At 44.6% G+C, this 17,108-nt stretch overlaps 1 gene segment (V, D, J or C); it reads left to right on the top strand.

The window, feature by feature from the left end:
* LOC308648070 (T-cell receptor alpha chain constant-like) overlaps positions 1–16,416 on the top strand; it is a 74,520-nt gene extending 58,104 nt beyond the window's left edge. Inside the window, exons 2-5 of the C gene segment in view lie at positions 12,795–13,058; positions 14,400–14,444; positions 15,293–15,400; positions 15,897–16,416.
* Positions 16,417–17,108: the final 692 nt, after the last annotated feature.

The raw sequence follows: 17,108 nt of genomic DNA, 5'->3' as shown, positions 1-17,108 counted from the left end.
AGAGAAGTTATTATTGTCCAAGATTCCATGGCTATCAGGTAGAAAGGGCTAAATTCAAACCTGGGTCTATATGTATGATCTCAAAGCCCCTTATTTTCTATTATAGGATGACACAAGCTCTTTGCCAGGGTTTATCTAGAAATGAGAGATGAGCCGAGCCAGGTGCAATGGCACATGCCTGTAATCCCAGCAGCTTGGGAGGCTGAGGCAGGAGGATAGCAAATTCAAAACCAGCCTCAGCAATTTAGCAAGGCCCTAATAAGCAACTTAGTGGGACTCTGTCTCAAAGTAAAAAATAAAAATGGCTGGGGATGTGGCTCAGTGGATAAGCCCTCCTGGGTTTAATCCCCAATATCAAAAAAAGAAAAAAGAAATGAGAGGCCAGTCACAGTGAGTAAGGACATAGAATTTATCTTTTCCTTTCTTAGATAGTGCCATGAGGTAAAGATGGAATTTCAGGAAATCTTTATGTGGATGCTTCAAATGTCTGAAGGATTCTCTTCCCCTCCGAATGAAGGATAGAGCTGCTGTGAGCATTTACCCAGATGGGAGAGGAGAGGAAATGATGGCAGTCACTCCCATGTCCTGACTGTCCCTTTCTCCTGAGGTTCCTTGTACATTCCCCAGGCAGACCAGCCATCAATGTAACAGACTGCAAGTACCTGACCCACTAGTGAGTTACAGAAAAACACAATGTGGAGACACTTGGGACACTGCTGCATCAGAGAACTTCAGCTCTGAGAAGAGCTTAAGATTCATCTAAATTCAGCACTCTTTATTTTCCCAATATGGAAATTAAGACCCAGAGGGGTTGTTTGAATTGCCCAAAATTATAAAGTCAAGGAGAACTAGGGCTGGGACTAGAACCTGGGAATTCTGGTCCTGGGGCCATATTCTATAACTACTGTTCGATGGTGTAAATAAGTAGGTGTAAGACCTGTTCGTGGGTTTCACTAGGAGTGTAAAAATGTGTTCTTATTAGCTCTTATCACTCGAACCTTACTATGGGCTTCCTGGACCTGCTCCTCAGACATGTTATACAAATGGAAGGTGAAGGAAATGGCCCATTTTGACACAGGACAAATCACTGTGGGAAATACTGGAGGCTACAAATTTATCTTTGGGACAGGAACAAGACTATTAGTTGGTGCAAGTAAGTCCTATAAAATAACCTGACTTATGTTATAGTTAAGGAACATTCATTTTTATTTTCTTTTTTCTTTTTTTTTTTGTGGGTTGGGGGGACATGGCTTTGCTATTTAAGTAAGAAGAAATGATGGTAATAATAATAATGTCACATTATACAATGTCCATGAACATTCCTGCAAGAAACATGTAACAAACAATAGGTGTGAATAGACAAAACTCTCTGAGCCCATCTAGAACTGAAACTGTAATTATGACTTTTCAACCTGAATATTAATAACGTGTTTTATATAACTCACTGTATGCAAAGCAGAATCTCCTGTTGGGTTCTGATGTATTTCTTGTCATCTTCTAGTGGTCTTAGAAATGAAGCTAAATAGTAAAAATGTATGTCTCCTACCACTTTTGTTTATGCACGCAGACACAGGAGCATACTTATTAACAAACTTGAGTGTGATTCCCAGGCCATGGCCCAGCTACGGGTGCCATTTTGTATAGAGTTATGTCAGAGTGTGAACACAGGCTTTCAGCAGCTCAAGTTTGGAACTGGCACACAACTTTTGATCAGCCCAAGTAAGTTGGAACTCCAGAAATTTGTAGCCCCCAATATTAGGTTTACTTTTATATATTTCTATTTATAGCTGCTACTCTGGTCTGTGATAGATTATTATGATTATTATTTTGTTATTAATCACAACAATGCTACTAACTTGGGGTGCACATTTTCTGCTATAGTATTCTTTTGACCCTTTAGGGAGAATTGCTATCAAGATACTGGGAGAAAAATGCTTGTTTCCAGTCGAGTTTTCTAATTTGTTCATTTGGTTCCCACCTCTCTGCTGAGGGTCAACATGAGTCTCACAATGTTTTGGCTTTTATTCTGCCTCCTTATTATCTCTCTTAGAAATGCTTCCTTGGTTTTTCCTTGCCTAAGCAGTTGGATTTTGCAGTTCACATTTACCCAGAATATACTTAGCTTTTAACCTCTCCCAAAACTGGCCTCCTTGTCTCAATAATTATGCACAGTAAAGTTAGTTCAAGTCAGTAAATAATTATTGAGTATCATCAACAAGCCAGAGACCATAGCTGGTTTAAAAATAAAGAAACAAAGAAGAAAAAGAAGCCTAAGATCTGGCCTCAGATCTCAGGAACTTCCAGTCTTATCAGAAAAACAAAACACTTGTAATAACAAGTCTAATAACAATTTATATGTGCTTGTGCTGAGATGGGGTTGGAAGGGCAGAGAGACAGGACAGGGTGGCAGAGGACACTCCAAATTCCTTGGCAGAGAACCCGTGATTCCACCCCTCCCGCCCGCCTCACCCCCATCATGTTTCTGGGAAAGGATTTGAATCTGTTGTGTACTGAGATGTCTGACTTTCTTGAGGACAAAAGGCCTTACTGGCGGTTAGCATCCTTGAGTGAGATGAGGACAGAAAGAAGAGTGAGTCAGGCGTGAGTCACCCAGGACTTTGCTCAGCCCCAGAGAAGGCACAGTGACTGAGTCAGGCCCAGGCGTGTTTTTAGCATGTGCCCCGGTGCAGTGGGTTGTCAGTTCTCTTGTTCCTACTCTTCCTGACAGAGTGAAAAAATGCATTTTTGCATATGTCCCCAAGAAAATGGGACCTGCTTCTCAATCATGGCAGATGAAGTGGGAAAATGCCCGCCTGCTCGCTGGTATCTTTAGAAATACTCACACCCACCAGGACCATGTAGGAGGCAGTATGTTTCACTAAGTTTTGTAAAGACTGCTTTTCTCAGAGGAGGAATAGCCAGAGGCAATGTTTGTTGGTGGCTGTGATACAGAAAATGAAGGCCATGGGTAGCCCTGGGGGCTGGTGCTGTTCACCTAGGCAGGCTCCTTCGGGTCCTTATGCCACCCATTACCGGGAACACTTCAGGATCGGCCATTCTTGGGTTCAGCTTTTAGAGCTACTGCAAAGGGTGTGTGTCCCCCACTACAAGGTGGGCAAAAACAGGACCTTTTGTAATGCTTGCACTTGGTGTGTATCTGGAAACAACTCATTTTCAGGAAGGGAACCCAAGTGGTGGTCATAAGTAAGTGAGCCGGGATCTTCCTATACAAATGCCCCTCCACTCCACCCTTCCCTGGCCCTACCCTGGTGCTAGACAATTTCTTATCATATTTCCATGGGAGGGGGAAAAGGATATATCAATGCCACACCCAAGTTCTTAGCCAAACATAGTTCCAAATCTTTGCCTACCTGTGGCTTCTCCTCCCTGACCCCTGCTCCTGGCATCTCGGCTGACCACACTGCCATTCTCTATATAAGGCTTCCCCTGCCCTTCCCAGAAGCTGGGTTTCAAATTGAACTGTGAACCACAAAGTGAGAGCTAGGAGGGACTTGAAGGACTTCTTGCTCACATGGCAGGGGCAGCCTAAGGTCTAGGTTTACACCTCTGTGCAAGGCCAAGCGAGGGGCTGTGCAGAGCAGTGTTAGGTCCCCAGTCCCTCGCTTCCGCCCCAAGCGCAGGGGAACCACACAGCTCTTCGCTAATAATGTGACCCTCAAACCCTGTGTGAAACAACCTGAGAGCTGGTAGCACACAAGGACTGGGGACTGAGGGCTGAGTTTCCTTCTCAGCTCAGGTCTGCGGCCCAGGCTGTGATTTCCGTGAGCCTCAGTTTTTGCATCTCTGAAAGAGGCAGCATGAGTTCTATTTCCGCTCATCTTTCAAAAGTTTTATTGTTGTGAATTTCTTCTCTGTAGTCCCAGTTTTCATAGAAAATAAATCCAGTCTGACTGGAAATAAAGGAATTGAAAGGTTTGGGGTGCCTTGGCCTATTTCCAGGTGGTAAAGAGGAAAGGATTAAAGTATAAATCTCAAGAAGGATCTGAAAACTGCCTGGAGTTTTGTGTCAGACAGGGTTATGCAGGACTCACACCCCTGGACCTCCCTGAGGAAGAGGGCTAAAATGGGAAACATCAGGAGCTGTGGAAAGGGAAACATGAGAACAAGGAGGAGAGCTTAAGGTCAGGAAGTCAGAATGGCCTCAGCAAAATATCAAAAGAAACCCTGGCCCCCATTCTCCTAGTACCTTTAGAGGCCACTGAATCTATTCAACAACAGATAAATAGAGTCAGCTCCTCAGGGTGTCCATCCCAACAGACAGGGTGGTAGGGTTGGTACTGGAGTGTTGGATGAAGATATGGGCTTCTCTGCTGGTGGGAAAGTGGTGTTTTCTCAGGGTAACTGAGGCTGAGGTCTTCTCCAGTCCCCTCCTCTTGGCTCCCATCCCTGCCCGGGAAGCACAGGACTCAGGGCTCCAAGTTCAGCAGGGGAGGGTTTCCAACATCAGTGGGAGTGTGGCTAGTGCTTCCCAAGATGGCTGTCCCAACACCACTGGGTCAGTGGTAAAGGGAGGCCACAGGAGACAGGTTTTATCAAAGGCTTTCCTCACTGTGCGCATCAGGAGGAAACTACAAACTGACCTTTGGAAGAGGGACCAGCCTCATTGTGCATCCCTGTGAGTGTTCTAGAAATGCTGGGGGAAACTTGGAATTCAGACATATCATGGAAGGAAATGGCAGTAGTGAGGGAGTGGTGTGGACTGCTCCCTCATTAAAGGAGTTCTTTGTTGAAGAGGAGTGACAGTCAGTGAGTCGGGTCTAATGAGGGCTGGACTGAGGGTCTCGCTTTCAGAGGATAAGTACTCAAATTCTGAGAAAAGAGAACTCACTCTTGCTAGGTTTCTGAAATAGGATTTTTCTTCTTGGCAGCCAAGGGGTCTGCCCTGTCCCTCTTCCCTGCTGCCACCTCCCCTCAGCTCCATGAGATGTCTCCCCTAGATTAGAGCATCCCAGCCTGGATGCTAGGAACTCAGAGGTGCTGGAGTGGGTAAGAGCAGGAATGGGTCTCCTCTGTACGAAGCTCTGCTAGGAACCATCATCTTGTGATGATCTACAGTTGAGGTGCCATTGATACACTCTCTCCTTTTGAGTTCTCATCCCATGCTGACATCCATCTGAATGATAGGTCATTTGTTGGTATGCCCACTTTCCAGATAAGGAAGCATGCTTGGGACAAGTAACTTGCCAGAGTTTAGCTCACACCTCTTGGACTCTAGGCCTTCTTATTAACCGCACCCCTCATGCTGTCACAGTCCCTCTTAAACAAGCTCTGAAGGAAGACCCCACATCTTGAAGGCATGGTGGTCTTCCTTCAGAGAGTGCAGGGGCTTAGTCCACAGTTTGCCCAATGTGAACCTTCTGGTCTTAGTGACCATGGCACAGTGACTCAACATTTCTTAAGACATCAGAAAAGTCATGCATTGGATTGGCAAGATGCAGGTATGGAGGAAAGAGAAGTAGAGACTTAGGAGACTGTTTATTAGGTATCGACACACAGGAGAAGAAATTTATCGTCAAAATCATGGAAAGGGCTGTTTAAAACCTCTGTTCCCTAAGAGGGAAGGTTATAAATGTGAAATGTGACAGGGGTCATGGGCAGCTGCCCAGGTGGCTGAGGGCATGTATTTGTACTGCGTTGTACCATAGTGTAGACTCAAGTGGTCGAAAACTCACTTTTGGGAGTGGAACGAGACTACAGGTACATCCAAGTAAGTGCCTGACCTTAGGCCCTTGCCAAAGACTCCAAAAGTGCATCCTCTGCTCTCTCAGGTGCTGAAGCAGTACCTCCTGAACTCATTTTTCGTTTTTCTTTATGAGGTTTGAAAGTTTTGAAATTTGAATTCCCAGCATCTGGCTTAATAGTTCATTTTCTAATGGAAATTGGCCTTTTCATCATTATAGAAACAGACTCTTTCATGGTTTCTAGATCTTTATCAGAAAGTAAACTGTGACTGATTATGTCAAAAGATTTATTTTTATTTTTCTTACCAGTTAATTTCACAAAAGGTAAAATTAAACTTCTCAAAGACATTGGGCATTGGATACATTCCATGCCCAATTGAGAGATACAGGAAGAACTTAAAACCTAAATAATGTCATTAAAAACAATGAAAAGTTTGAAAAATGAGACCATACAGAAATTAAAGGAGAAATGCAATAGTCCTAACAAGAGAAACCTTGCTTTCTAGCACAATTGCATTAAAGGTGAATCAAAATATTTTGAGGGTTTATGCATTCAACAAGTATTTATTGAGCAACTATTGTATCCCAAGTACAGTGTTAGATGTAGAAGAAGAAAGGGAAGTGGTAAGAGAAGAGAAGCAGAAGGAAATGCGCAGTCTCTACCTCCAGGATCTCAAAGTATAAACCCAGTATCACTCAGGTGTAGTTGAGGTACTCACAAGTTGTGATGGGAATGCAAAGGAAGGCACATCTGACTTCCTATCATAATTGCCTAGTACCTCTATGCACCCTCTACTGCACCATAAAATCTGGGAAGGCAGAACCCTCTCCTTCATTCTCATATCTCTGTAACTAGGCATGCACAATGCCTGGCATGAAGGTGTTGCTAACTTTTTTTTTTCTTTTTAATGCCTTCTGGTTAGGAGAATCTGGAAATGCTCAGGTGGAAGAGCAATTACTGCTTAAAATATAATGACTTTGGGCTGGGGATGTGGCTCAAGCGGTAGCGCGCTCGCCTGGCATGCGTGCAGCCCGGGTTCGATCCTCAGCACCACATACCAACAAAGATGTTGTGTCCACCGAGAACTAAAAAATAAATATTAAAAAAAATTCTCTCTCTCCTCTCTCACTCTCTCTTAAAAAAAAAAGGACAGCTAAATTAAAATATAATGACTTTGACATTAGCAAATATTTTTCTGACAGAGTGAGTCATTAGACCTCCAAACAGGGAGATCACCCAAATGCTGATATAGCAAAGAGAGAAAGAAATAGGTTAATACAGGACCTGGTGGGAGGAAGCCCACTTCTCCAGGGAAAGCCTCCACTGTATTTTATCTGTTCATTTGTGTGCTTTGTCAAAACTTCTTCCCTGCAATGGGTTGGTTCAGGATAGGTTTAGAAAGTCCCATCCTATTCCTCAGGAACCAGAGGCATACAGATTACAGTATCTGTGGTGGTTGGGAAGCAGCAAAAAAGAAGGAGGTATAGATGATGACAGATGCATGAAATCTGTCTCCACTTGAGAGATCACCCAGGAAGTAGGTGTTCTAAGGAAACTTTACTCCATCGGGACAAGAATTCTTTGAAATACACAGCTCCGAGGTACGTAGGAAGGTGAATGGAAGAAAGACCAAAAGTTCACATTTGGGAAAGGCTTTCAAGTTGCCCCTGTGCTTGCTGGGTAAACCCCGAGAGTGTCAGGCAGTGCAGAGTTGGTGTGTCAGTCAGGAGCAGCTCTGCCTCTGATCTCCTGCTGACAGGGCAAGAACATTTGCTGCCCAGCTGCCTAGGTGTTCCACAGCTGCCTAAATAAAATGAAGCTGCTTCATGATGATTAGAAAGAAATAATCAGCATCAATGAGGCCTCTAATTGTGGCCTCAGGAGTGGGTAGGAGAACAAACAGATTCTGAGCACAGAAAACCTAATGGATAAAATTAGACTAACATTTAGAAAGAATTTTAATTTCCTGGAGCTAGAGAAAGCACTTCTAAGGAATATATGTGTATAAACTTGCATAGTCCCATGGATGTTAATGAGTGCTTTAACAAAAAAAGAAAAAAAAGTGTTCTTGGATCAAATAAGTTAGAAAAGCTCTGGATTTACTTATTGGAAGACTTTTCAGAGACTTTAGAATGCTAATATGCATTGTCAATCTTCAAGACCAAAATAGGAGCATAAAGCATATTCCAAACTTATTCAAGCTTAGAATCACTTTTTCCAGAGAAACTTACAAGGAATAGGTTCTGTGAAATTTTGATAAGTATTTGTCTGAGCCATTCTCAAACTTTGGGGGTTTTCCTCCATATGAATGTCAATTCTAATTTACAGATCTCCAGAGAAAGAGATTCTCAGGTCCCATAAGTAACTTCTCCCACAATCTTCCTAGGAAAACAGTCCACATTGTGCATTTTATGTGAATATTCCTGTGGCAGTTTTAGTCTCTGTGCCCTCAAGGAATAATAGAAGCCACTTTCTGGAAGAAGAGCCCTTCCTAGGCCTGGGTTCCATCATTAAGCCTTGCCCAAGGTTTTCCATCTATTGCTGATGCTATGCATTTTTTCCCTCATGATCCATTTCCCAATTAATCTCTGGCTCTTCTCCACACTCTCCCAAGTTTCCTCCCTCACCTTCACTTGCAGAACCCAAAATGGGGCTCCTCTTCCAGGAAGGCCTGGCCAGTTCCAGACTGGCCAAGGAAAGGGCTGTGGAGCCATTACGCTGAAAAGTGAGGAATTCGACCCAATGGGCATGAGTTTTCCATCTGGTCAGAGAAGGGTTGACTTGAAAGAGACTGGGACACAGGGACAGGAAGCAAGTGTCCCAGCCAGGCCAGTCCTGCCTAAGTGAGAGAGTTCCTGTAAAGCACCCTCCTACTGTGCATTGTCAGGCAGCTACAGTAAGCTGATCTTTGGAGCAGGGACCAGGCTGGCTGTGCGCCCATGTGAGTATGACAGTGCCAATGACCAGGGCAAAAAGAACCGCTGACTTGTCCAAGAGAAAACAGGCAAATGATTTATAGCAAACCTGAGGTGAAGCCTTCATTTTCCATTTCTACAAGTTCTCTTGGTGACTTGAAATGTTCCCATTTCTCATATTAAAGTCAGAAGTGCCAAGAGCCAATTGAGTAAATGAAAATCGGAACAGAATAATTTACGGAAATATAAAAAGATTTCCAGATACTCGGTGCTTTGAAGCGAAGCTGATAATATCAGCACCAGATAATCTGAACATTCAGGAAATTAGCTTAGTGCCCTTGGGGGAAAGAGATGAGTTAATGGCAAACACAAATTCTCTTTTATTGCAGCAGGTGGCTAAACTCCCTGGGTTGGCTAATGAGCATGGTCAGGGATACCTGCTCTGAGAATCTTCCTCTCTGGAGGACAATAGAGTCGTGAATCCTCACCCAGGGGTAAAAGTGGTCCAGGCCCCTATCTAGATGGCAGGTTCCACATGAGTAACAAGCATAGAAAGGATGACAGACAGGGGAATTCTAGCTGTATCCTCACCAGCTGTATTTAATGCAGCTCCTACTCCCAACAGCAAAATGACAATAACCACATCACAATATGAACTAATACCCCACAGATAACAAAAAGTAGTAGCTTTTCTGATATATTATTGTTATTATAACTTTTCTGATATATTATTGTTATTATAATACTAAGCTATACTTGGCTATACTAAGATTATTGTAAAGGACCAGCTCCCTTGGGAAACGGGAAAGTAAGAAATTAAGATGGGTCAAGCCTTGTAGGATAGTTCTCTGAGACCCAGGGAGGATGGACGAGGGTGAGGGGTGGGGGTTCCAGTAGATTCACATCAGGAGAGTTATTCCAAAGATGTTACCCACAGTGGGAACACAGCAATGGCAGTCAATCTAATCTTTGGAGCAGGGACCAGACTGAGTACCCAGCCAAGTAAGTAGAGTGGGCAAGGGTTGAATAGACAATTATTTCTTCTTTGTCCAAGACACTGACTTGAGACCAGGTATTCTCATAGGATTCCAAATGGTTCTTTCTACCCACCTCCAGGAAATCCTCCCACTAGCAGCCCTAAGTGCTTTGGAGACATTATCCTTAGACTGGGACCTTAAGAATTACATGGCAGATGATAAGTTCTGTTTCTGAACCTTCCACTAGAGGATCTAAGATATTGCTGCCCTGAATAGGGGATTTTGCTCCATTGAAATCTACTGAATTTGTGGAAATCACATGAACTCACAAACTCAGCTCAGGGTACCATTGCAGAATTGGGCAAGAAAAAAGACATACCAGAGACAAAAATCTCAAGACAAAATAGCAGAAGGCCTCACTCTTAGGAGTGTGATCCTCCTGTCCTCGGGGACATCAGTGCTTCTCCAATGAGTTTCTGTAATGGCATTGCCTGCAGTGTGAATACTGGAGGAATGACTGGTAAACTCATATTTGGGAAAGGGACCCAAGTGTCCATACTATCTGGTGAGTCATCTTAGGTTATGCTATTTGCAACCCCGTGCACTAGTGTCATTAATTCGTTCCCCAGGGATATCCATTATTACCCTGGTGAGGCTAACTGTGGATATTGTAACTAATTGTCTTACAGAGGTCTGGGAAGGGGAAAGGCATCACTATCAATTTTGAATATCTATGTTTCTCTAGGTCAAACACATTAAAATTTGACTTTAATCATTCAGGATATTTTTAAATGCCTTCTAAGTAGCTATCACTCTATAAAATGTTACAGTGCATATGAAGCAGCGTAAGATAGATATCTGACCTGTCCCCAAATAATATAAAGATTAGCCAAAGGGGCTGGGACTGTAGCTCCGTGGCAGAGTGCTTGCCTAGCGTGTGTGAGGCACTGGGTTTGAGCCTAAGCACTACATAAAAAAAAAGCAAGCAAATAAAATAAAGACATGATGTCCATCAACAACTACAAAAAAATTTTTTAAAGGCTAGCCAAAAGTACAGAACTGTTGTATGTTTACCCACTTAAAAACTGTTTTATTATTAACAATTAATGATGTCAGTGGGCATAAGAGATCCAGATGAGTTAGGATCCTGGAAGAAAAGTCCAAGATAGTGGATGTTTTATGTGGTAAAAAAAAAAGATTTGTTGAGCCCTGAGGATAAGTTAACATTTGTATGGGCAGAAAGAGGAGAGACGTGGGATTCTAGGTACAAGGAACAACAAGAAAAAAGATATGACCTTGGGAATGAACAAAGCACATGACTTTTGGTCTAAGTGAACACATCTGATGATCAAGTTGGATTGAGAGACAAGGCAAAGACTGTATTTTCTTAGACCACGGAGATAAGGAATACTAGAGCCTGCAACAGAATACAGAAATTAGGGCCAAGACCAGACACCAGTAATCTGAGAATTCAGTTTAGAAATGCAGACCAGATAGGAGGTGAGAAGGATCAGCTCTTTCCACGGATGGTCCATGGCCTAGGGACCTTCCCTCTCCTTCCTCCGTGGGCTCTGGAAAGAGAAACCTGAGGACTTTCTGTAAGGAAGCACCTGCCTCCTGGGGGCAGTTTGGCAAAGGCTCAGAGTTTCCATTATTCCTCAGAAGTCTGCCCACGCTGTTTCCTGACACTCTACAAAGCTTCAATGAGACACAGATCAGTGTCACTAACTTTCATTTCTTGGTTCCTAGTGCCTAACTGCAGAGCACAGATTTAGTGGTAAGGAAGCTTTCAATCACTGCTCTGCCCCCCAGGGATCTAAAGCACTAGAGCATTCAGACATGTGCTTCTGCAGTTAGTTTTGAATTATGATGACAGGTTAGGATCTAGAATAGCTGAACTTCCACATTGAAAAATTGATTGTCTTGCTGAGGCTACCTTCTGACACTGTCAGTGGTAGAATGTGTTTCACATGCTGGGGTGGAATAGGATGTCCCTCCCCACAGGGCTCTGGCAGGTGGACCCCTAATGACCTCCAAGTTAAAAGTGACCGTTTCTTATTTTCAGAAAAAAAAAAAAGGTAAGGTTGCACTAGAGGTACCTGGAGATGAAAGTAAAAGGGAGCTAAATATATATATCAGTACCTCTAGTACAACATTTTTTGTCCCCAAAAGGGACAAACAAAGCTTCAGATGCCTGACCACAGAGCCCACCCCTGCTCTGCTGCTCCAGGGGTGGCCCCGCTCAGCAGGCTGCTCTCCTTGACTCAACACCCCAGGGTCATGCCAAGCACTGATTTCTCTGGTTTGGGATCCAGCAGAATATCTGCATCACCTAGGCCACCAAGGCTGGCTCAGCAAGCAGGGTGCAGCAGGAGTCTGAGAAACCTTATGTGCATAGGGAGGAGCTGTGGGATCCTAGAACCACACAGGCAGGAAATTCTAATCCCAGCCCTGCTGGAAACATTCTGGGTGGCCCCAACATGTTAATCCTCCTGGCAAACCTCTGCTTCCTCTTCTAAAGGCGGAGGTTGGAAAGAATAAACAATGAGAGTCTTACTAAAAACACAAAGTCCTCCTGAAAAAGCTGGTGTGAGTCCTTAGGGCCTTATATCTAGTTATCTAGCAAATAGGAGAGCCAGGGCTTGAATGTAGGTGTCCTAGTGTGGAGTCCATAGTATTATCAATGAGAGAGAAATCTCCTGGTGGTGTGATAGATTTTCCAGTTTAACGCCAACATATCCTAAATCTCCATTTCCTGCCAATGCCCAACCTAAGTGGGGGAAAACACCTTAGGTTCCAAGAGGCATGATTTGCTTTTCTGGGCATTTTTTTTTTTCCCTATACTAGCTTTTGTCCTGCCAGAACAATGTTGTTGACTAGGCTTACTGAGGTTTTGAAGAAGTTCCTATTCAGTAGAAGAATGAGCAATTTCATTTTTGTTTCCTAGAATAGCAGAAAGAGCCTGGCCAGGGATTCACTGAAATCCTGACTAACTGCCCAAGATTCATAGTTTGTGTTTGTCCCCAAAGTCCCAGTCCATCTCAAGCAGCTGGTTTTTCCCCAAAAAAAAAAGCCTGAGAATGAGACTACCCAGCCCCAGAGAGCCTCATTCTTGTTTATCACCCGCATCTGGGCTTTGGTATAGGTTGGAGCAAAGAAAGCAAAAGCATCTTCTAATCCCAGTCCTCTTGGCCCACAGCCATCAAGGACCCTGACCCGACTGTGTACCAGCTGAGAAACTCTAAATCCAGAAACACTGTCTGCCTATTCACTGATTTTGATTCTAACCCCGACATGTCATCACAATTTACTGAGGATTCTGAAATGTTTGCCTCCGGAAACACTGTGCTGGACATGAAGTCCATGGATTCCAAGAGCAATGGTGCCTTGGCCTGGAGCAGCAAAACTAACTTCACTTGTGAGAGTGCCTTCATCCAGAAGAACATCTCCTTCCCCAGCTCAGGTGAGTAACCTCCCCCTTGCCCTTACACACTTCATCTCCTTGCTTCCAGAGAAGCATGGTTCTACCCAAAGCTTAGGTTAATGATAGATGAAAGCTACTCTGATTGGTGCTCTCGGCTTCATCAATTGTCAGAAAATCTCCCATTTTCTTTTTACTAAGGAGCAGTCAGCCTCATCCTGAAGCCCATTTAAAGAAAAGGGCAATTAAGGGCAAAAAGAAGATGAGAGAGCAGGTGTAGAGGGTGGTGACCCAGCCTAGGTCTCACCTGCTCTGTGAGGTCTGGCCTCCCAGCCTTTGCTTAGGCACAGGACCATGCATCAGTGAAGGGTCTGCCCTGAGGAAGCCCCATTCCAATTAGGGGAGACCATCCCTCAGCAGAGGGAAATCTGTATAATTTCAGATTGTAATGTGTACTTTAACTTAGACTTAAAGACAGAGTCACCTTAGGGTAAAGGGTTCTGAAAAAAATGCTACTGAGCTGGGTTAAAGAATAACAAGGTACCCACATGCCATGCCAGAGAGAGAACTCCATGGAGGCCTGAGACAGGACCATGCTGACAGCTGGGAAAAGCAGCAGAAAATGAGTTAGAAATGTAAGCATGGACCAGAAAACAGAGCTTCAAGACCATGAGAGGATAGATTACTATTTTACTTATTGGGAAGCTATTAATTGGTTGTGACTGGGGGTGGGAGGGAGGGGTGACCCCTAAACTACTTTTTTATAAGGTCAGTCTGATTGGTGTGTGGAGAATGGTCCAGAGTGAAAGAAGAAAGGAAGCAATAGCAGCAGAGAGAGATGACAGAGGCCTGGGCAGGGTGGTAGCACTTGGGTTTCAAGGATGAAACCACTTAGAGATGAGAAAGAAAATAGGGCATTGAGGAAGGTGGCTGGATTCAAAGCTGAGCAACTAAGTCAGTGAGAGAGAAAACAAAGAAACAAAGTTGGAATACAAGGATCAAAACTTTTTGGAACACATTTAAGTATCTATCGCCCTATTGTTCTTATCACTGCTTTGATCTCACTTCCCTGGTTAGACTCCACACTGCAGCCTGACCAAGGGCAAGCTCTATCTTAAGGTCTCCCTGTGGCCCATGTCATACAATCTGCACTTTGCACAGCCAGCGTTTGCTGAGTCAGTGCAATGGTGCCCAGAAGCCAGGGTGTTTGGTCCTCAGGCCTCCTGCTGAGGAGGTGCCCTTGTGCAATAAGTTCCGTCCAGATCTCTCCCTAAGAAAGCATGGAAAGGCTATAGATACTCACGAGCCCAGCAACCAGGAGGTTTGGGATGGGAGAGTCAGCATGCTCTGGACTCTAAGAAAAACTCTTGTTTCTCCTTTTAGAGGTCCCCTGTGATGCGAAGTTGGTAGAGAAAAGCTTTGAAACAGGTAAGAGAAAGGTCTATCCCGCTTGTCACAGCACTGGGGAGGCAACAAACCCACAATTAACTCTGACTAGATAGGGTAGGGGCAGGGGGAATAGATCTGGGAATGAAGTCATGAGGAGCAGAATAGCAGCTATGACCTGCCTGGAGCTGCCTGGGGTCGGTCTTAAGTCCACCTCAAAATGTCGAATTTTCTTTTCCATTCCAAGTACTTTGAGGATGAGTCTCCGTTTTACTCATCCTAGGCCTCTGTATTGCTTTCAACAGCTCCCATCAGGAGAACCAAAGAGAGCTGCTGGGTATTCAGCTGTGAACTTTCTGACTCCCTTAGGGATATCCCTGAATCAATCAGGTCATCCCAGGGACATTTCCCCTCCCAAACCAGCAGAACTTACATGGTTTGTGGGCAGGAGTCCTGTCTCTCAAGGACCCCCACCAATCCTCACCCCCTGGCCCCACTTAAGTTGTTCCTCCTCAATCATCCCTCCTGTGGTTCAGCCACTTGTCTCACTAAAGGACTGGGACCCAAGGGATTATAGTGATAAATTCTGAGCACCTATTCTTACCCCATCCCCATCCCCATCCCCATCCCCACAGGGGCTCAGAAAGAAAACAAGGAGCAACCCCAGTAGGTGTTTTTGTTTTGTTTTAAACCTGGAGGAATGCACAAATATATTTACACAGTATATAAATATATTTACACAAGGAGCTCAAAAAATGAGGTGGATCCAGGAGCTGAAACTCACCCCCCACCTGTCCCACCCGCTTTGGGAAAAGCCGTTGGTGTCCTAAGGAGCTATGCAGACCTCTGGTGCGTGTGCCTATAACGGCTGTGGTCTCTCTGTTTTACAGATATAAACCTAAACTTTCAAAACCTGTCAGTGATGGGGCTCCGCATCCTCCTCCTGAAAGTGGCTGGCTTTAACGTACTCATGACGCTACGGCTGTGGTCCAACTGAGGTGAGGGGGCTTCCAAGCTGGGGGTGGGGGGGGTGCCTCCGGTGAGTCTCCAACTGTGAGAGAAAACCTCCCTGCAGGGAGATGCTTTTAAATTCTAACACTGGGACCATCTCACTCTTCCATTTCTTCCTGTCACAATGGCCTGAAACATTCCTATGACAAAACACTCATTTTGGCCTCCTCAGTTGAGCCAGTCTCCCTATGAGGCATGAAGAACCGTTGTTATATCTCCATTCTAGAAAACCAGGGCCAAGGAATATCAAGGCCCACACAGCTAATGAGTGAAAGAATAGAGGGGCTCAGACCCCAATTCGCTTATACCACATGCCTTATGTTGTCCCTCTTTCACTGTGTAACTAAAGGAGCCCCAATTCCTTTAAATTGTTCTCTCAGCTTCAGTGATGAGCCATCATTGAAGCCCACGGAACCATCTCTATCACATCCCCTAACAGTACTGTTTAGAATCCAGCCTGACTTCTGATCTTCCTCGTTCCAGGTCGGCAAGATTATAAGGACCTGAGCTCCCTCATCCTTCCTCCTCTTCCCTCCTCTCTCTTCTTCAAGCAAAGGGAATCTCCCACCTCCAAGAAGAAGGCGGCTCCATTGCCTCTTTGGCCCCCACTGGCAAAGCCACCAACTGGATCTACCCAAATTTGTCATGAAGATTGCTAAAGAGCTGCCAAATGCTGCTGCCACCCTCTTCATTCCCAGACTGCTGCTTGTCACCAATCACAGCAAAAGTAGGGGCTGCTGCAGCCCCTCCTAGCTGTGGAGAATCCCTCCCCCTCCCCAGAGACTGCCTCTGATGGATCCCCCTGGGGTTTCTTAGACTTTAGTTCCTGGAGAATGTTCTCCAGTTTATATTTTTTAAACATTGTTCATAAAGAAGTACTTTATTATTCTTTTTCTCAAGATGTGGGGAAAATTAGCTCATTATCTAGGTCCTGCTATGCTGTGTATCTGAGGCACATTGTGTATTATTCTGCTACTCACGGCTTCATTAAAAATGATTTAGAAGAGCAGAGACTGTGCTCCTGTTTGATTGGGTTTGGTTGGGATCATTTTCAGTATGCTGTTAAGAGACAAACCAAGGCATGTGTCTACCGTGCTATCCAGGAAGCCTAACTCAACAGGCTGCTTAAGTCAACTTCTCCTTAGAATAACCTCTAAAAAATTCCACTCAGCAAGCTGTTGTGGGGGCCAAGAAAACCCTCTTACAAGCTTGGGCCCCGCACTTCTGTTTTCTTGCCACACCACTGGGCAAAGCAGGAGGCCCACACACATAAATGTTAGTGACCGGTAGTTGAAATTCAACAGACAGGGACCACACAGCAAATGTCCCCCAAATGCCACTGTTTCCTGCCCTCCAGGAACTTTTTTTTTTTTTTCCTTTTCTCTCAGATCATTGAAACTGTTTATTGCCCACAAATTCATGGCTGGGGACTACTCACCATTGCCCTGCTCAGATCCCAGGCCCATGCCCGGCCCCTGAGGTGCCCAGTCTTAGAACTGGGTTGGGAGGAAATTGTGACTCCAGCAGGAATTTCCATTTCAACCTTCTGGACATGAGTGTAAGGAAAGGGAAGATGAGTTCCCTACTCAAGCCAAGGACTTGGCCAAGGAGAACAGATGTCTCAGGCTCCAACCTCAAGGATAAGTAATAGGATTCCCTGGAGCCCCATAGCATACTACTCCAGAGAACCTTTCC

This window comes from Spermophilus citellus, assembly GCF_964194105.1.
Source record: "Spermophilus citellus genome assembly, chromosome: 4".
In the NCBI taxonomy this organism is placed as follows: Eukaryota; Metazoa; Chordata; class Mammalia; order Rodentia; family Sciuridae; genus Spermophilus; species Spermophilus citellus.
The sequence above is the reverse complement of the archived record's forward strand: the minus strand, read 5'-3'. Positions and strand labels throughout refer to the sequence as shown.